Source organism: Cheilinus undulatus, linkage group 20, assembly GCF_018320785.1.
Source record: "Cheilinus undulatus linkage group 20, ASM1832078v1, whole genome shotgun sequence".
NCBI classification, from domain to species: Eukaryota; Metazoa; Chordata; class Actinopteri; order Labriformes; family Labridae; genus Cheilinus; species Cheilinus undulatus.
This window is the reverse complement of record NC_054884.1, coordinates 17,426,903-17,448,095: the sequence shown is the minus strand read 5'-3', so window position 1 is coordinate 17,448,095 and position 21,193 is coordinate 17,426,903. Positions and strand designations below refer to the sequence as shown.

At 41.8% G+C, this 21,193-nt stretch overlaps 1 protein-coding gene across 3 annotated transcripts in view; it reads left to right on the top strand.

The window, feature by feature from the left end:
• LOC121527857 (ankyrin repeat and fibronectin type-III domain-containing protein 1) overlaps window positions 1-21,193 on the top strand; it is a 253,335-nt gene that overhangs the window by 115,845 nt on the left and 116,297 nt on the right. Inside the window, exon 1 of one of the 3 annotated variants that reach the window (XM_041814872.1) lies at window positions 340-385. The exons of the other annotated variants lie outside the window; for them this stretch is intronic. The gene's annotated coding sequence lies outside the window, so the exon portion shown is untranslated. Of the gene's footprint in view, window positions 1-339; window positions 386-21,193 lie in introns of those variants that run through there. 3 annotated transcript variants of the gene reach the window in all.

Genomic DNA, 21,193 nt, shown 5'->3' with positions numbered 1-21,193 from the left:
GTGGGAGCGTCGCTGTTGATGAGTTCTGAGGCCTTTTTACAGTAAACTGTATGGAACTGACTGTGGAGCTTCTGTACCGAGAAGGGCTCCATGTAAAGCTTGTCTGTCTATGGAGCTCCCTGGAGTGCCCAGGCAGCCAGGCACCTTTGACCAAGACTAGGCCCCCTTAGGCACACATGCACACACACCTCTCTGTGGGCCCCCACTCTCCCTGGGGTGAGATGAGCCCACCATGGCCCCTCCTGGAGCTGCAGCCCTGGATATCCACCTCTCTTACTGACCGCTCCACGCAGACGTGGCCCAAAGCCAGGGGACGCCACCGTCTGGATGAGGGTGGTGGAAGATATGCGAGCGTAAGCGTGCATGTGCCCGTCGTCGTGCATGTGTGAGTACGTTTTTTTTTTTTTTTTTTTTTTTTTTTTGCAGAAGGAGGGGGTATATCCCCAGACACACGTTGCTCAGTTTTTTCTCTGGCCCACCCAAGAGGAAAGAGAAGGAGGAGGAGGTGGTGGGGGGAGGGGAGCGAGGCCTTGGGGGGAACAAAGCCTTATTTCAAACTTGCCGAAAACAGGGGTCTTTATGCTGTGATGCTGGGGCCCCCTCCTATGTAGAGAGATGTTATCGCAAAGATGCAATATCCACCTCAGCATAGGGCCGGGGGGGCGGCTGCATAGGCCTCCAGTGTTACACTAAGTACCCCGGGGCACTGACCTCGCTAATGAAGTCTCCCTTGGCTGCTGCTACCCACTACTGTACCCTCCTTTGTCTCTCACATGGGGATCTCTCACTCTATTTGTCTGTCTGCTTTTCTGTCAGCCTGCGTGGCTGCATGCTTACAACAGCTGAGACCACTGCTCCTACGTGGTCTGCTTTGATAGTTTGTCTCTGCAGCTTATTGTTAGTCTGTTTTGTCCTGACATTATTAGGTTTGTTTGTTTTGTCTGCCGTCTTAAATTGCTCCGTCCTGTCCTTTGAGTTTAAACGTATGCCTTCTTTTGCCATGAGCCAATCTGTCTCCATTACTCGCTTTGAAGTATCTCCCTGATTTACTGTCCGGCTGTCTCTTTTAGTCCTTTTGACTTTGAAGCACTTGGTTATCTAACCCTCAGAGCCCCCTCTTTCACTCACTATGACTATTTAAATGTGGCCTTGAGTTGCATTCAAAGATGTTACAACAAGGTCTTCAGGGAATCCACAAGTGGGAAAAGGGGAAATTTGATTTTGTGAGATGGGGATCGGGAGAAAAGCACAATTAAAGTGGACGCCCCGCATTCCTGTGTGGAGCCAGTGGCCTGGGGATAGGATTTGCTACGTTTTCTTGACAGCTTGGAAATCCAACCACTCTGCTGCTTGATCCTCGCCTCGGCTTGCATCTTCAGTCCCAACCCAAAATTTAAGGATTGGATATGAAATTAATTTAGAGGAGATGCAGAAGTGGATGGTAGGGAGGAATTTCTATGAGTCTGCAGAGATGGGAGCACTTTGAGGCTGAAGACGCATCATTAATTGTGACTAATGTCTTTAGCCATCTTTAGTCCAACTCTACAAATTCAGAGAATCTCATCTCCTCTTGTGTTTTATACAGACATCATACAGAATGGATTCCACAGCCTCCTGTTGCTGCTGCTAAGCTGTCACTGGTCTCTGAATCCACCAATCATTCAAGGGGTGTGGCACCCTGTCTTTGAGGCACCATGCATTGAGCGCTCTGTCCTGCCCCTAGAGAGCCAAAGTGGAAAGTTTGCTTTAGCACCCGCTGGGTTAGAAGATGAAAGAGCTTTGGGATGACATGGGTCTATGGTTGGGGGACGAGGCGGAGGGGGCAATGAGCACGAGGGTGTATGTGGAGGGTGGGCTTATATCTCTTTATCCCGTCTGGCGTGCTGCGGCTGGGCTCGACCCGCATCAGCTGTCCACTTTTCTCCGGCTGCCAGTCGCCGTGCAGCCCAAAGCTGGCCTGTCTGCTCATGGATTACCTGGGCGAACGAGTGTACCCCTTCATCCCCCTTTCGCTTTGAATGCACAGCTCACCCCACCCCACTTGAAAGCCCTCACCTGAGCACCCCTGCATGGCCCTGGGGTGCAGTTATAAAAAGATGAAGGGGTCGAGCTTTAGGGCATTGGCTGGGGCTTGTGGCGGACTGCTGTAGCTGTGTTTATGGGGGCTAGCCAGGATTAGTTGGCGGCTGGTGGTTATTGATTCAATTTGGGATGCTTTTTAATCTGCAAGCCGCCTAAGGCCGGCGCACATGCTAGCTTCCTCCAATGGGCCCTAATCCCTGCTGGTTATAAAAGGAATATGCCTTTGGTGGCCGAGGAGATGCTCTGAATGCCTGCGCTGCAGCAGAGGAGGAATCTGTCATGTGTGTGTTTGGTTGAGCCGGCACTGGGATCAGGGGGGCTTGGCATGTTGGCTGCAAGTTTTAGCCGGTGCTGAGAGCTGGAGTAGAGAATGAGTCGGCGTACTTTTGGTATGCACTCACGGTTTTCACTGCTGGTATAGATGTTCCCAGCCTCTACATAAATGCATGTTGCAGCAAGCTTAGCTAAGCCAGGAGCCACATTGTACTCTTTGTGACTTCACTAATTTTTCATTAAAGTTGTAAGTTAGTTGCGTCTAGTGAAAAAGATATTTGTAGCCTTTCAGAATCTACCCAACTATGATCAAACACTTGTTTTTTCCTTTCCTGACACTGATCTTAACATTTAATTATTGATTGATCATGTGCATGCCTCATATTAGTGTGCCTTATAATTAATATTTTGTTATTGAAATAACACAGATAACTGACATTTTTCAAGCTTTGACTAAAATTATCCTCTCTGCTTGCAGATATCAGAAGAAACATCAATGTTTACAGTGGTAGTGATCTCTGTATTTGCATCAACACTGACATGGGTTTTAGTATCTGTATTTGTTTGGGTTCTTGGTATCAGTACTAGCATATGTTTTTGTCTTATATGCATTATTATTTGTGTTGATATCATATTGACATGGGTATTGATATCTGTAGTGGTATCAACTAGGAATGCATGATATTGGATTTTTGCGGATATCCCATATGCTGATAATTCCTGAGCTGATACCAGTATCGATACCGAACTTTAACAGGAATTCAGACCTTAAACTTCAGTCCTTAAAATGCCCAATAAAGTGTGAAGAATCAGAATTAATGTAGACAAAGGCTTCAGCTTATGTAGATCTTTTGGCTCTACCTAAAACACCATGAATATGTCATACATATGGACGATATTACCACGCAGTATTAGGGGTTGACCGATTATCGCCCCGGGTTTTGCTAAGGCTGGTAGTCAGCTCTTTGCGAATTATCTGTATCTGTGTTTTATTCTACCGCTTATCTGAAAAAAGAAGTCAAAAAGCGTGCTACTTTGGCTCTACTGGTAGTACCATAGTAGACCCTCTGGCTCTGTTTTCACTTGCCAAGGCCTCACCTGATGTCCAGCCCACAACATTATCTGACTGGCTAGATGTCAAACAAGTTCTAGCCAGTTAACCCTGAGTTCTAAATACTCCTGACATAGTGAGTGTATAGCATCACTTGCTTCTGCTCTGTGTTGTTTCTCTTTGTCATAATAAATGCAGATAGATTACAAATATGAGTAATAAATATGAGTTATCTGCTTATAATAAGAACCGATATAGGCCAATATTTACAGCTGATGTATGGCTTATATATACAGCCAATATAAGTTGATATTGACAGCTGATATAGGCCAATATTTACAACTGACAAATACTAATACTAATAGGCAGTTTAGGACAATATTTATGGCTCATATAGGCCGTTGTTTACAGCCCATATAGGCTGATATAAACTGCCAATATTGGGTTGAATTTAACAGCCAGTATAGACTTATATCTGCAGTTGATATAGAAATATATTGACAGCCAATAGAAGCGGATATTAATATGTAGATGTATGCTAATATTTATAGCTGATTTAGTCTGATATTTACAGCAGATATAGGTCAATACTAACAACGGATAAAGGCTGATATTAACAACCAACACAGGCCAATATTTACAGCTGATATTGGCCTATATTTACACCTGATATAAAATTATAATAACAGCTGATATAGGCCATTACTTAAAGCTAAAATATAGGCTTATATATAAAGCTAATACAGGTTGATCTTGACAGCTGATACAGTCCATTATTTACAACTCATGAAGGCCAGTATTAACAGCTGATATAGGGTAATATTTGCAACTAATAGAGGCTGATATTTACACCTGATAGAGGCTGATATTAATCAGTATTTTTGCTCTAAATATTGGCAGACATTTCCATATCAACCAACAGTTGAGGATAATATCATGCTGATAATATCATGCATACCTAGTATCTACATTGGTAAGGGTAATGGTATCTATACTGTGGGCGTATTGGTATTAGTAATGATTTCAGCACTGTTTGGGCCTTGATATCTGTGTTTGGTATTGGTGTTTATGTTGATATCTGTGTAAGTTTTATTAATGGTATAGATATTAGTATGAGTATTGCTATTGATACTGGCTTTGGTACGTTGTGTTATATCCTTCCTGAAAAGGGAGATCAGTACAAGGAACTGAAATAAATAGCATGCAGCAGATGATAGTGAAAGGGAGGGACCACAGGTTAACGAGTGGACCAACAGAGGCCAATGGATGATGAAAGAGTGATTCAGCTCTTTTTACTCACCCCCCATATGTGTGTTTATTCTGGGATTGTCATTTGTCATTGGTGGTCCGCCTTTTTTCTTTCTGGGCCACAACAGCCAGCTCCAAATCATGCACAGACAGATGGAGGGGCCAGAAACTCAAATAGAGATGGGATTGGAGGGGAGGAGGGGGGCCGACCCAAGGCCAGCATCCCACGTTTGATGTCTCTCCCCTGGGCCTCATCCGCTCTGTCACACCCCCTCTGGATGGTGCTGACAGATGGAACTTCGAGACACGGACCCACTGGGGATGGTGACACAGAAGTATGAAACAGAAGGAGGGATGAGTGTGAAAGATGAATGGCTTGATGAATGGAAGTTGATGTATGAAACAATATGAAAGGCAACAGCATCTCAACATTTCAGCCTTTCATCATGCACGATGCATGACTCAAATTTCGTGTACCTCTGTGGGCATTGTGTTAATCGATAACACATTTTCACTTATAGAAGTAGCCGTCAGGAAAGAATGCCACTGAACTCAAAGGCTCACCGTCCTGGTCATGGGGTATTATGGTGTTATTGTTGCACTTCTGGTTGTCTAATAGACTTGGCACTCAGTTAAAATGCACTAGAATAGGTTAAAGAAATTAAAAAACAGTGTTAAAAGGTAAGGAATCATTTGTCCCTGTATGCTTGACCTTATTATCATTAACCATCCATATTTATCTTTTCCTTCTGCTCATCAAATCATACATCAGTAGTGTTAGCAGCAACTTAAAAGCTCTGTATAGTTCTATAGTAAATGCATGATGATGGAGTGTCCCTGTCTCTTTTTGGATTGAACAGTTCTGCAGGTTACCACTAGAGGCTGACAAACAGCTGTGACCTGCCACAGCTTGCTACAACTACTGATTGCTGTATTGCAATGCCACACTAATTAAAAGCAAACATTTTAATTATGCACACGCTGATATTTGATATCCACACTAATACAAAGAAACCACTCAGCAGTTTAAAGTGGAATGTAATGGAGATTAAGATATTTTATTTCCACTCTGAAGTAACAGGCATGTTTTTCTCATAATGATGCCCCTGGAATCTTTCATTTGGTTAAAAGGCAAACCTATGAAGAATTATTTGTAAGAGATACAATGGAAATACAACCATAAGGCTTTGATATCTTGTACATTTTTACCAGATTTTGCTTCTTTGCCAGCTACAATTCCCAGGATCTTCTGACTATGTTAACAGAAGGATGTAAGGTGATCCAATTCATCAAATAAACCTTTTTGTCCTTGATAGCTGCCAGAAGATGGAACTGAATCCTTTCACTTTTCTCTTTCCATTCATGCCTGCGCTGCCAAGGAAGTGCCAGCATCATGCCGGTATGAATGGATAATTGTTGTTGTGTCTACCTCTTGCCCAATATGGAATATGAGAAGCTGGATGCGGTGCAGGGAACAGTGGTGGTGCCAACCATCTGGGGCTTTCACCTGCCACCCTGCTTGCGAGCCAAGCAAAAGACCTGGCTGGTAATGACCTCAGGTACTGAGGCCAGATGCCCGGAACAATTAATCCAAGCTCATTTCCAGCTATGAGGTTGCAGAATCCTACTTTTTGTTTGACCTGTGGTGTATGTGCCAGGCCAGTGTAGAACATAAATGTTCTATTTCTGATTTTTGTAAAGTTGCTTTTTTTATCCTAGACCTTGAACAAGAGATTAATTGAGCTTTTCCCTCTCTTATTTTGTTTAGTTTTTTAAAGACATAGTGTTCCTGAGGTATCATGTCCTGTAGTCTAACTTCAACTCAGTCTCCATCTACTGCACCTTGTAAAGAGTCGTATGATGACCTGCTTTTATCTCTCATTTGCCTGCCTAATTTTCTCCTATTATGTCTTCTAGATTACTGCAATCTTATGAAATTAAATAGGTGCTTACTGAGTAAATTAATGTAGAGGAAATTATTCAGAATAAGTCTAAAATTTATTTATCTCAACTATCTCAGGAGACATCTGAACAGCTTGTGAAACAGACATTTGTAAGTAGTCTTTGCCCCAAGTTTCTTTAATGTTTATATCCAAGTGTTTTCTTTTTTTTAGAAAATCAGAACTTAAAAATCATGTAATTGCATATGTGTTTTAAGTGTTCTTGTCCAGGTAGAAATGTACTTCTTTGGCATTCATAACAGCTGCCAAATGCTCATAGAATTTAAACAAGGCTGAATTATTGGCATTGATGTGCTAAAAAGACACTAAAATCTGCCAAATGAATATGTAATTTACTGCAGATTTGACCAGTTCTTCTGATATTCAGTCATGTGCAAGTTAAAAGCATGTAGGACACTAAGGATTCACTGCAGACAGCTACATGCCACTACCCAGGACTGGAGAAGTGGGAGAGGGTGATCTTGCCATCGAGCTTGTCGAGGTCAAGCTTGATGGCATTTCTTTTGACCAGCCTTTTCACACCTGGTAATACGCCTGAAGAACGCTTGTGGTTTTTGGCCCTTAGGACATCCACAGCATGACCAAAGGCTTGTGTAAACCCTACTACCAGCACAGACAGTACCTAAGGCAGTGGTTCTCAACCTTTTCAGCCCGTGACCCCCAAAATAAAGGTACCAGAGACTGGGGGCCCCCACTGTACCTGAAGGTGGTTGAACAGAACATTCAAGAATAGCTATGTGCAGACAAGGATGACCATTAGGAGGGATAAAGGGGGAGGTTTCTGGGTCCCAGCCAAACTGGGGCCCATGGAGGTCAACAAAACCATGGTCCACTGTGAAGCTGAACTGTGAAAAAACATGTTTTATATTTGACCTAAGTAATAACCACTCCTATCAATGAAACAAATATCTCTATCTACTCATTTGTGTAGTAAATAGCCTTCTTAAATTGACAATAACTTTTGTTAAAAACCTATTTAAAATGGGTAAAAAATTGCTTAAATTAGTTAATAATGGCTAAAGGTGTTGAAATTTGATTTTTTTAGAAACATGAATGGGTTAAAAGTGGCAAAAAAATTACTAAAAATTGATTAAAGTGGCAAAAACGGGCACAAAAAGTGGTAAAAGGGGATTAAAAAGTGGCTGAAATGGCTTTAAAGTGCAAAAAATAGGTGGACATTTGGTGGGCTGGGATGAAAAATTTATATAAACTTGAAAATATGGGATAACTGGTTAAAATGGGCAAAAAGGGGTGTAAAAAGTGGTTAATAGTGGCTATAATGGGTAAACAAAGACAACATTAGGCAGAAAGAGGCAAGAATTGGTTTAAAAGTGGCAAAAACAGGCCGAAAAAAGTGGTGTGCTTAAATTGGTGTTAAAAAGCGATGAAAAGAGTAAAATTGTGTAAATTTGTGTAAAGTGGCAACAGTGGAATTCAAAAAAATATTCTTAGTTTTTTTTCAAGGCATCTGGTGACCCCCTCTCAGTGTTTCCCGACCCCAAATGGGGTCCCGACCCCAAGTGTGAGAACCCCTGACCTAAGGCCATGCTTACTTTCCACATTCGCACTTTACTCCACCCTAAAGGTGTGGACTTTTTTCAACATGTTATTTTCCCATGCCCCTGGTAATATGCAAGGACATCCAGAGCACTACCAGAGTTACTCCAGTTCTCCTTCCCACCTGTAGGTGCTCTCAGACAGCTACCTTGCCACGTCTTTGTCCAAATTCAGCCTCAGTTTTTGGCCCTGTTATGTTCTCAAGATTGTCACCTTCTTGAGTCATGAAATAGGCTGTGATTGAATATGAAACTATTCAGAATTAGAAAGGAAGGAGAGGGCAACCTTGCCATTGAGCTTGTCAAGGTCAAGCTCAGTGGCATTTCTTTTATCTGGTCCTTGTCATACCTGGTAATATGCATGGAGACAACAACAGTTTTTGGACTTTGGGACACAACCAGGGGCTTGGGCAACCCTACAACACATCCAGACAGCAGGGCCATGCTTTCTCACCACATCTAACCCTTATTCCACCCTTAAGGTGTTGGCTTTTTTTTCAACAGATTATTTTTCCATTCCCCTGGTAATATGCAAGGACATCCAGAGCACTACCGGAGTTGTGTCAATCCTCCTTCCCACTCGATGGTACTCTCAGGTGGCTTATACATCCATGCCCTATTTCAGCCTCAATCTTTTTGCCCAAACATGCCTTAAAGTTCTGCACAGTACTGTACATCCTAACTTAGGTGAAACTTTTGCTTTAGCAGTGTTTATGTTTGGCTGAGGTGTGGGTCAAGTAAAGCCTTCTTTGCTTTGTAACCTGGAGCTTGTTTATCCCCCATGTCTTATGGACTATTTGTCTGGCCTTTCTGATTTCTGCTGCAATAGCAGTGCAACATTGTGCATCTTTGCAAAGCTGTCAATGCGTCCGTAATCTAAAAGCTCTATTCAGCAGAAGCATGTAGATCTACCTACAACAGGACAGCAAAAGCTTGTGTTACTGAGTTGAAGTGTTCTGTACACTTGATGTCTCCGAGCCAGTATTTTCCTTAGACTGCAAAACACATCGTGTATCTATTCCTTACTTTTCTCTCTTTCCACAATTTTGTTTTCCATAGTCCAGTAGACCCTTGTCTCACCCATTGCATTCCTTGTTTTGGAAGTCATGGACCAGACATGAAAAAATGAAAGTGTTAGAATGCTGTGTAATGGGAAAATCTCCAAATTGTTGCAGTAGTGTCTTGTGGTCCATTTTATTTGGAGTTTCTGTGTCATTGAAAACATCGAGAAGACATGAGTTAATTTTATGTATGCACTAGCCCAAAAACATGCTATGAATCAGAGACTAGCAAAATAGTTCTGTCAAGATTTTTGAGAGATGGCAAGTAAAAAGAAGTTCTTATTCCTTTTTGACTGCAGCATGTGGAAGTAGTACTCCAGTGATGATGCAACAGCAGGCCTCCCCTCCTCTCCCACACCTTTTCTCGCCTCACTCTCCCCAAGCCCCTCCTCCTGAACTGACAAGGCACCCACCAGGCCTGGGACCAGGCTGGGGATTCTGAGGTGGCGCCCAGACTCGGATTATTTACAAGAGCTGTAGTGCTGTAGAGACTGTGGTATTTCTTCTTCAAATGCCTGGGATAGAAAGGCATGTTATTGGGAACTCAGAATCCCAATTCTCTCTGGCTCTTTCTCTTCCATCTTTCTGCAGAATATGAAGACTTGTGCTCTGACATGTCCCTCTTGCAGTCCTATGGGCTGAAGTAATTAAAATCAATCTTTGCACATTAAAAAGGAAGCATTTGTTGTTTCTCTAAAGCATCAAATATCTTGCTGAGCAGGGGGACTATCAAAGCTTGTGTGACAAAGCAAAATCTCCCCAGTGTCTTTGGCCGTTTCTGAGCAAGCCTGCAAAAGAGACTAGCGAGTGCAATATGGTACTGAGATGCAAATAGGCAAAACAGCATGCATTCATTCCAGCGTTGATGCCATGTTCCACATGCACAGAATTGCCAGCAGTTTACTCATATTTCAGTACGCACAAACACTGTCAATTAGAGGCCTATGTGGGGCAGAAAGGGTCTTAAAGGGAAACGGGTGGGGGATACTGAGGTTTGGAGGGATAGGGTTGATGGGATTAGTAGCAAACTGTAGGGTGGGGGTTGTTTCTGGGGAGTGCGAGGCAGTGTGGAGTCAGCAGGGGTCAGGTTTGCCGTCTTGGGTATCAGCATCCGGACACTGACGCCAAAACAGCACAAACTGGAGAAACGCTTAGACGGAAGGGAGACGAAGAGACCTCCTGTGTGGGTCACGCCGTTTCACGGCTACTGTAGCCCCCTGGAGAGATGAAGACATGGCAAGAAGGGGGAAAGGAAAGGGGGGAGGCTGGAGCGTGAGACAGCAAAGAGGACGGAGAAAGCTTTGGCGTCAGCTGGGGGTTGGGGAGGGTATGTTATGAAATGGAAATCCCAGCCTGTTGGTCATGCTGGCCTGTGCTGGGTTTTTCGAGAGGGAGGAAGGCCTCAGAGTCCAGCCTGGCTGCCTCCTACCTGGCGCTGGTTTGAGCCCCAGATACAGGGGAATGAACCTGTCACCGACCCTTGCTTGTAAACAAACCAAATACCGTGGGAAAGATCAGGTGTGAGGCAGAGGATGCTGCTGTCTCCATCGCTCTCTTCGTCTTGCTCACGCTTGTCAACCTCAAACTTTTTCCTCTTGTGTCAGCGAGAAATTAAATACCGACCACCTTCCTTCACTGATGCCCTGAACTCCTGAACTTTCTGGAAACCATGTGGTGTTTTATTTGTTTGATACATGAACCACTGAGGTAAGCCAAAAGCTTAAGCTCAGCTTCCTGTCTCTGACAGCAACTATCAGTGACTTCCAATCACAAATTAAGAATGCATGAAGTTTGAATTCCTGCCAAGTCTTTTTTGATAATACCTAGATATTGGTAACGCATCGTTTAGACATTTCCCTGTGTTCCTGATAGGGATAAATATAGATATCTGTCCTCAGTTCAGCTTGTCTGACTTTGAGAGTTACAGCGAGTTCACTCTTTCAGCAATAAGCCAGGGCACCACATTAAGCAATATTGTGGATCTCTATGGTAACAGCGGGCTTTCCACGCGAGAGATACAGAACATGGCCATCAGCATCCAGAGAGGCAGTCAGACACTCTTCACTTTGACATTTTTGGAGAGATACCGTTACAAGTAAGTCCAAGACTTCCAATCGCCAACCCAGCCATGAAACCCACTCTCAATGTTCTTTCCAGTTATGGATGCGTGCCTTTTTTTCCCCCCTCCTCTTCTCCCTGATGGGTCTCACAAACGCAGCTTGTCATAAGTAATAAATGCTTGAAACTAAGCGCTGGTTTCTGTCCTGAAAGATCTTGAAATGACTAAGCAATGGCTGGTTGCAGAGACTCTGGAGGGGCCCAAGGGTGAGCAAATGGAGCTGGAAAGGAGGAGTCGGCCCTTGAGACGCCTGCAAGCCGTCGGGATACACACTGGCCCGGCCACAAAAATGAGCCTCTGGCCTGTGTTGGCCGCCCCTCTGGCTTTACAAAAATACACTCTTACTGACACACACGCACACACACCAGTGGAAAAGTGTGACTGGAGGTGGCTGAGGAGCATGTAGAGAGGGAGAAAGATGATGGGAGACTCTGGGAATAGAGGGTGGAAATGGAGGGAGGGGGTGTTATGAATTCATTCATATTTCTCCCCCTCCCTGCATGATCAAGCCAAACCTCACTGAGTGAATCAGTGTTCCTCATAAACAGGCCGCAAGCACACAATGGCGCCTCCAACTCCAGAGAGCAAGAAATGGGCTCAATGAGGAAATAAAAGAGGAAAATAGTGACAGAAAGAAGGCATGCCAAAATACAAGCTAGGGGAACACAGTGAACAAAAATGCAAATAAACCCAAACAAATAAAACAGCACATAGATAAAGAACTTGTGCTGGGTCATAACTATCTGTGATTTATCATTTGGTTTTTAAGCTTTTGGAAATTTGGCTTGAAATTCTTGAGGGTTCATAACTAATCGAAAGCCTAGCTTTTTTTCTTTTTTCTTTTAACTGTGTAGGCATGGTGCATTTTAGAAGGAGAAAGCAGAAGTTTTGCTACCTTGACATACTGTTTAAACTATTACTGATAAGTGAGTGACAGAATGCCTTCATTACCATAAAGTCTGCAGCTACCAATTTCCTGTAGAAGACCTTGTTTTTTTTTTTCTAAAACTCTGGATTTTATGCACTGTAGAGATGTCTGGTTTAAATAGGCAGGAAGAAAAAAACATCATCATAAAAAATAATCTGCTATGGATTATATCCACTCTACCACCATGCTTTATAAATGCGTTAGGGCCTCAAGATAAAGTCATTACAATTGTACATCAAATATATTAATTTTGAGAAAAGTATTTGAATGTAAATTAGGGGCCAAGAGTGATTAGAAAAACATCAAAAAGAGATTTAAAAAAGGGTCCACTGGAAGAACCCCTGGCCTCAAGAGCAAGAACAATTAAATAGCAATGGCATTTTAGATATTACTATTAGGGATGGGACTGATCCGATCCAATATTTGTATCGGGTCCGATATGGACGTAATTAATAGATCGGATATCTGACTGACGGCGCCGATCCAAGTGACCAATCCAAATCCATCCTACAGTTTGTGGTAGACCATGAACGCACCACAGTCTATCACGAGACAGTTTGTGTGTAACTGAGCTAGTATTAGTTAGGATGTTCTTAGCAGTATAAGTACCTAGTAGATTAACTGCCATTAACTGAAGCTACAGCGGTCTCTAGTGGCAGGAGGTTCATTAAAGCGCATTATAGACAGGGATTTTAAGCTCATTTTTTGGATAATGTTGATATTTATTTTTTAGTAGTAGTTCAAATAAATTAGTTTGGAATACATTTAAATTAAATTCATTGTTGTATTTCTTTTTTTTTCTTGCTTTTTGCTTTTTGCTTTTACAATAATAATTGTGAAAATATATATATATATATATATATATATATGTGCGTATGTGTGTGTGTGTAAATCAGTATCTGTATCGGAATATATTTATCGGAATTGGATCGGAACTGAAAAAACGTGGATCCGTGCATCCCTAATTACAATACATGCAAAAACTGCCATAGCTGTGCATTAGGCTTAAAATATGTACTTGTAAATATAAACCATGTCTACCTTCTAAGACCTTCATTTTCCACCACTGAAAGTAGCTATAGGTCTTTGGTGATATATTCACTTTTACCACTTGTGATCTGTTGAGCCCGCGCGCTGTTCTGGACAAGTGGGATTGTGAACGCATCCTTGAGAGTGTTTTTGCCTGGCCTTGATTCTGCTTCTCACATCTTTCCAAATCTTTGCAGGTTGATGATTTGCTTAGTGGTTCCTCATGTTACTCCTTTCCCCATCAAGTGTGTCACTGCAGTCTGGCAGTGCCTGCACATTGTTTTTAGCTTGCTTCCATGCATCAGATTTAAAAGGTGCTAGAGCCTCCACAGTCTCAAAAACTTGACTTGGTCACTTGGTTCTACCTTGCCTTTAAATTTCATACTGTTAACAAGAAAGTGGCTTAGCTTAGCATCTCCCAGCTTAAGAAACACTTTTTTTTTTTTTACCCACCATTATTTAGCAAAATACATTGTTTCTTAAGTAAAAATGACCATGATTATGATGCTGATCCTGCTTGCACATCAGTAGCAATTTCCATTATGTTTAGCACCAAGTTAATGGACTAACATACGTTGAGGTTTTTGGTACAGTATAATTGTTTTGTGTTTTACAACTTAAGTTATGTAAATTACAAGCCATGTCTAAATCAAACCCTCCGAGGCTTGTAGAGAGTCATACACTCTTCTTATCATCATATCTGAGTCTTGAAGTTCTGCCATGGTGTACACAAAAGCAACAGGACCCTCTTAGGACTAATGTATTCAGATTACAGGCAATTACGGCTTATTACCATTTTGGAGGGGAAGCTGGGCTCATTTGCAGTATTTGTTCGGCAAATGTCTAATAGCAGGCAAAGGGGGAGAGGGGTAGGGGGTCTTGTGCTTCCTGCTGTGTGAGCTGTGATGCTGCCGGAGAACAGCACAAATATTAACGACTCATTTCCCCCTCACCTGGAAGACGAGAGTGGAGCTAATCCAAATACAACAGTGCTAATAGCTCAAATAAATCACTTTGGGGCTTGCTGTCTTTCTGAGGAACAGATATGGAATCAGGCCATGGTGAGGTAATCATGAAAGGAGCATAAATTTTTTATGTTTCAGCTGTTTTCTTTTTGTAAATAAGAAATTCAAATTAGAGATCTTCTACATCAGTCAAATTGCTGAATAATTAAATGAACAATGGCACATTGTTGATGAACATTGAACGTTAAACATATTGAACGTAACATTGAACTTGTCATGTTGTATCTGTCCATCCCTCTTCTTTCTGCATCTTCCCCTACTCAGCTTTACAACACTCTGCTAGCATCACACCATTATATTTAAGCCCCACATGATAATTCAGGTGAAAACAGATTTAGATATTTGTGGAAGGGTTGGTGAATTATGATGCTTGCTCACTGCATCTATTGCCAACTCCCTACTTCTGAATAACTAGGGGAAGTATCAGAGGTGACAAATACTGGTAACAGCATTTGGACAACTCTTCATGACTATAACAGTTAAGAAATTTGAATTATGCAGGAAGGGAGTGTCTTGAGTGTGATTTGATTTGGTATTTGTGTGTATCCCTATATATATTTTGGAGCCAAGAAATTGCTCTTACCTTTACTGCAAAGTAATGAAATTATGGTAAGACACTGTGGCAAATGCCCTCTTTTACCTCTGCGTCACTGCTGTGAAATTGTATTACTGATTTAAAACAATGACCACCAATGACAGTGTCACTTCCTGGCTGATGCACCATGCTGTCAGACCCAGCATCCTTCCAGGGAAACTAGCATACAAAGGTTACTTTGTTGAGCTTCTTCTCCCCTCAAGTTCTCGTTTTTGTTGCTGTGTGATGGCTGCTCTGTTAGTATTTTTAGGCCCACGGGTTATGACAGGAAGAGTGGAAGCGCTGAGGTTATTTGATTGCTTCATTACGGTCATATATACGGCCATATATTTATGTATACTTTGTTACGTATGTCATTACATGTACACCAGTGAGTGTTTGTTTGTTTGTGTGCGTGTGTGAGCGAGTAAAGAGGGCTCAGTGTTTGGACCACCCTGTGAGCTGGGCTGAGTGACAGCATGGGCCTCCACACTCATGCAGCTCTCACACACAGAGTCAATCACGTACAGTACTCAAACACACACGTCAGCAGGCTCATTTTTCAACATGTTTTCTACTCTATTAATGTCTCATGACCAAATACATATCATGCTCCAAAGCAAACATGCTCTATTAAAATGAAATTAATCATTTGGGATCAGGGAACACAAAGTCGCTGGTACCACCCAGTAGTATCACAGTGAATATATAAGTGTACCTGCTGACTTAACCCTAACCCTCTACCTCATTTTTCTCAACACCTGATTAAAAGTGACAGCTCAAACATATTTAAAGTGCTTTAGTTTAATACTTTCTACATTTATGTGAACTTGAGGGAATAATGTCACTATAGTGATGACATAGAGGCTAATTGAAACAGATTGTTACTTTATTTTAGGCTGTAGTTTCTCATTAGTCATTTCTCCTAGAGTGAATGGAGGTTACACCACAATGAAGTGCTAGCCGTGCTAACAGTGTGTCCGGCCCCCAGTCAGAAACCCAAAACAGGCCATGCTGTGATGATGTCATTCATGTCATTGGCTTGTTTGTCTTCTTAACTATTATTATTAGTCAAAACCACTGCTCTCATTTAGAACACAAACACTAAAACTGCTGTTTTTGCTTCGCTCACATAACCTTACAAAGCAGATGGATTGGCCAAATTCCATGTCTGTCATCAGGCAAATCCATCTTGCAATGCCCCAATCTGAAAAGACTGTGCCAGGTATTAGAATGGAGTCAGTAGGCATCATTTGAGGAGAAGGAGCCAGTAAGTTTAGTTGTGCAGGAAGCTGGTAATAATAGTGAAGCTGTTAGCTCAGATATAGCTTTAGCAAACAGTTTTCATCAAATTTGGACAAAAATTCCTCATTGATTATGGAGCTAAGAGCCACTCTGAAAGCTTTTCTTTGCACTTCTTCTGATCAGCCTCGGCAATGAGTTTTATCCAACAACAAGCTCCACCGTTCATAAACTACGACAGCGCCTTACTGCTGAGCTTACGTTACATACTTCAATTTTTCACATACAGCGGCTGCACTGTGATCCGTGGGCAAATTGTACTGCGGAGCAAATCACGCCCTTGGTTCACTTCCCGCTTTCCAGCCAAGTCCCTGAAGCACCACTCCTGCCTGCTTCATTGGAGATACACTGCAGGTCTATTCTCCGTGCTGGTTGCTGCCAAACCGCTTCAATCCATATAGAGCAGATCGATCTAAACCGACCAAATAACATGCAAAGTGTCTGGTCAACTTCAAAATACAACATGCATGCACTCTCGATAATAAATCATCACTACATCAACATTACAACTCATCAAAAAGGTCATTTGGAGGTCAGTGGGTCACAGAGCTACGTCACAAATACAATGAGAAATAGTTAACTTTTGAGGTAGAAAAAACACAGAATTTTACATGAAACCACTGATTTTTAGGAGTAATCATCAACCTTTTAACATCATAATGTACTCACCCATGGCAGAGGCAATAAGATAATGGAATCATGTTGAAATGAATGAAAAATCAACCCCCAATAAGGCAAAATGATCTGCTGTTGGTGTACTGTTCCTGGGTTAACTCGCTAACCAAGTCAATGAATAGTTTTGGCTTAGTATATTCTTTATTTAATAGTGGATCCCTCCCTGCTGTACTCTGGAGACAGAGACATCACACAGGCACTGCGTTTGTGCTCCAGGTGCAGGATCAGCACATTGGGCAGAGCCAGGTGACTCTCAGGTATCTATCTTAGCGTGTTTCTCTGGTAGCCTTACCCAGCAGAGCGTTTTTCTATTTTAGGATGGCTGAGGTGTTTTAATGCCAGAGCCAAAAATCAAAGGATTAAAATAGGACAAACTATTACGGACTGAAATTAATATTTCATCAGGTTGGTACTTTTTGATTACAGATTGAAGCTAATTTTCAAGTCATACATATTTCCTATGTATAAATACATAAATGCAAACACTCTCTGTACACTGTGAGAATCAAATCCGGTATGCCTGCTTTAAGGGTCACAATGCTACCTCTCAGCCATATCATCTACGTATTAAATTATGAGTCCTAATATTACGTAATATCTACATTGTACGGTGCCATATAGCGTTGTGATAGGCTTCTGGAGAAAGGGCATCATTATTTTCCTCACCCTTTCAATGAAAATATGAACAATAACAGTGTAATAAGATAATGTTCCTCCTGGTCACTGAGGTGTGCACTTTAGTGCGACTCGAGTCCAAGTCGTTGACTCGAGTCCCCATCTCTCATGAATCTCACTTTGCACTGAGCTGTGGGTGATGTGTGAAGCTCGGCAAGTCCTCCGCCGCTAAGTTGTTGAGAATAAGGACAATACACTTTCAGGCGATGATCAAATAGGATGGAATATACCAATTGGTTGCTGTAAAACATGTGGCTCCTCCTCAGGCTCCATGCTTGTTTAAATGCTCGTTTAAATGGCCCGCTTTGCAAACCTCTCAACCAATCAAAGCGCTTAAAAATGAACTGCCGTCTGTTTCCACTATACTTTACTCTCACATACAAATATTCTCCTTGCACACACATACATTTTTCTTTCACATACATATATTTGAGAGAAGAATGTATGTGTGTACAAGGAGAATATTTGTATGTATTGCCCTGCTGATCTGATTTCACATCAGTACCATCAGTATGTCATTTGAAATTCACACACATCTGGAAATATAAAATCATAGAGTTATCGTGATTGATAATTGTGATTTCTGTATCCATCAAATTAATGGTGCTTCTACCATAATGAAGTGGCCCTACTGTGGACTGTGCTCATGAATGCCCATGAGTGACTCTGATTTCTTTCACCTGTCACTTATTGTCCTTACTGAGGACTGTTTTCAGTCGAACTAGCACTCCACAAGGTTTTCTTACTTAACAGTGTACTCCCCATTTCCTTGATAAAAACAGCTATGACCTGATGAAGGAGAAAGGTAGTTAAAAAGTGGCACCAAACTCTGCAGGCCTGGTCTGTGTCATTATGCATTCTAACAAATTCTTTTTTTTTTCTTTTTTTTTTTAAGGTTTATTTTGGGCATTTATTTGATAGAGGAGGATAGTGGATAGAGTCAGAAACAGGGACAAGAGCGGGGGAGAGACATGTGGTAAAGGGCCTCAGGCCAGATTCAAACCCGGGGCTGTCCATGTACATAGGGCGTGCCTTAACCACTCAGCCACCTGCGCCCCCTAACAAATTCTAAGCAACGTAGCAGCCGCTTGCAATATTCAATGAATGGGGTGAATTTTCAATGGCAGCTGCACAAATTTGTGGTAAGGATATCTCATGTCTCAGCACTTTAAATTGGGATATAAGTGGCCTTGGTATAAGCCACAGCCAACTTTTAATGTGGGAAAAAATAGGTATTTAAGTGCAACTTTTTTTTTTGCCATTCAAGCCTTTTTCAAAGATTTCTTAATATTTTTTTCCTTTTTCTTCTAAGGGATGTTTCCTATTTACATAATGACTGTCCTGTTATAGAAACAGCTCTGGTCAGTGATGGAAACTTTAACAGATCCTTGTGCAAATCTTTGCTATTCACCACTGACTTTCAATGGCATGATTCATACTTTTGATCAGGCTAAATTCTTACAACCTGACTTAAAAACCGTGATGTTTGTTCAGTTTTTAATCATGAAAAGTGCAACAGTCTATAAACACAGAAACATTTCATCAATTTAACTCCCACTAATTAAAAGACATCAGATTACTAATTTAAGGGTTTTGATGGTGGCGTGACTCATGCGAACCAGCTCTGCAAAGTGCAGCAGAGCAGGCAGCTGTTTGCAGCAGCAGAAAGAGAAAGGAGGAGAGACATCAGCTCACTCACTGGTTAGTAGGCGGACTGACTGAGGTACATCAAAGAGGATGAAGCCAGCTCTGAGTTGAGCTGAGCAGAGCCCACTGCAATGATTAAAAGCAGGGGCCAGGCTAACGTCTGGATGTGCCATTTAAAACTAATGAGGACAAATAAATAGAGCCATGGCCACTGGCATGTGTAGGTGGTGTGAATATACTGTACGTGTATTTGTGTCTCAGTTTTCCTATCTTTAAGCAACATGTGTGCAAGCAGCTGGTAATGGGGAAGGATGTTTTAAGCTACATTTGTGTCGTGCAGTGCTGTAAACCTATGAATAATATGAATTACGTGGCATGCAATTAAACACAGTGTGACACAAACAGCATACAGGTACAGCCAGCCTCCTCCATGATGTGTCACTGGCCTCTCTGACCTGAAGTACATCCTGAGAGTATGCTGATCATTGCTGTCGTCATATTTGATACCAAAATTGACTCATCCTGGGTTGCTGTCATTGACTGTTTTCACGTGTGCCTTGCTCTAAAGTAAGTAGGCGGGAGAGGCATTGGACTTTATGAATGACTCATGTAACTCCGGATCAATCATCCTTTCCTCATGGTTGTGAGACGCGCTCACAAATAGTAACATGCGTGCATAGGGAGGCGAGTGTCAGGAAGTGGAAGCAAAGTGCTGAGGCACGCACATCAATTTAAAGACAATGAAATCCTGTGTGTTCTGATTTCATCTGAGTTGAAGGTTGATGTTTCTGGAGTCTGTAAGTGATTGTTTTTGTCATGAGTTACATCAACACTTAACGCGTCACAAGTGTTCATGAGTCATCATGATTGCGAGCACAAACCCATATGGGTTAAAGTAGAGAAGTTTAATTCTTTACTTAAGTTGTACTCTCATCATGCAGAGAAGTAAATTAATTAATTAGTGCTGAAAGTATTTCAGTCAGGATCACTTTGTCAAGAAAGACACATGATTTGAGATTTATACATATTTTCTTTATTAGCAGTTATTAATTTTCTTTCATTGTTATTTATATTTGGTAGATTGGCTGTTCTATGATCCCCCTGCTTTTCCTCAAGCCTATGTGGAAATTATCAAGCACGAACAGCACACGTTCCTTCTCTTCCTGTGCCTACAAGGAAAGCCTGAGGCATGGAGAGAAGCAGCAATAATCCCAAAGCAGAGTAGGAATCAATGACAACAGAATGACATTGATTAAGTCAGATAAAGCACAGAGGAGGAGCTGGGGTGGAGGAGGGTTGTAAAAAGCAGCTTGCCGAGGGAGCAGCAAAGCACAACCAGGCTAGAGCAGTTTAAATAGGACAGCGTGTGTCTAATTAGGCAGCAGTGTGCTAAGAGTGAATCAGCTGGCTGTCGGCTGATTGGGGCTTGTGTGAGATCAGCTGATCTCAGTTTTATGGTAGCACTTGACTCCATGGCTAGCCTGAACTAATGCTATGCACTTGATTTGTCCCCTTCTTGATTTCTTATATTTTGCACATTTGTCACACTTAAATGTTTCAGATCATGAAACAACTTTCAATGTTTGACAAAATAACCTGAGTAAATGAAAAATGCAGTTTTCAAAGGTTTTTAAGGCAAAAAAGTCACCCAAAACCTACCTGTCCCATGTAAAACTAACCCCTCTTGTTTAATTATGAATTAACTGTGATTAGTCTTTTTTATTTTTGAAAAGCTGGGTTTAGTTTAACTGGCTGAACCCAGAAATCACTTAAATAGAACCTGTCTGGCAAAGTGAATTAGGCTAAAAGATAGCAAAAAGAAACATATACCACGATCTAAAGAAATTTAAAAACATTCAAGATAAGAAACAAAGTCCTTGATATCAGTCTGGAAAGAGTTACAAAGCCATTTGAACCATGATAGAGCCATTATCCACAAGAGGAGAAAACTTGGAACAGTGGTGGACCTTCCCAGGTGTGCCCGGCC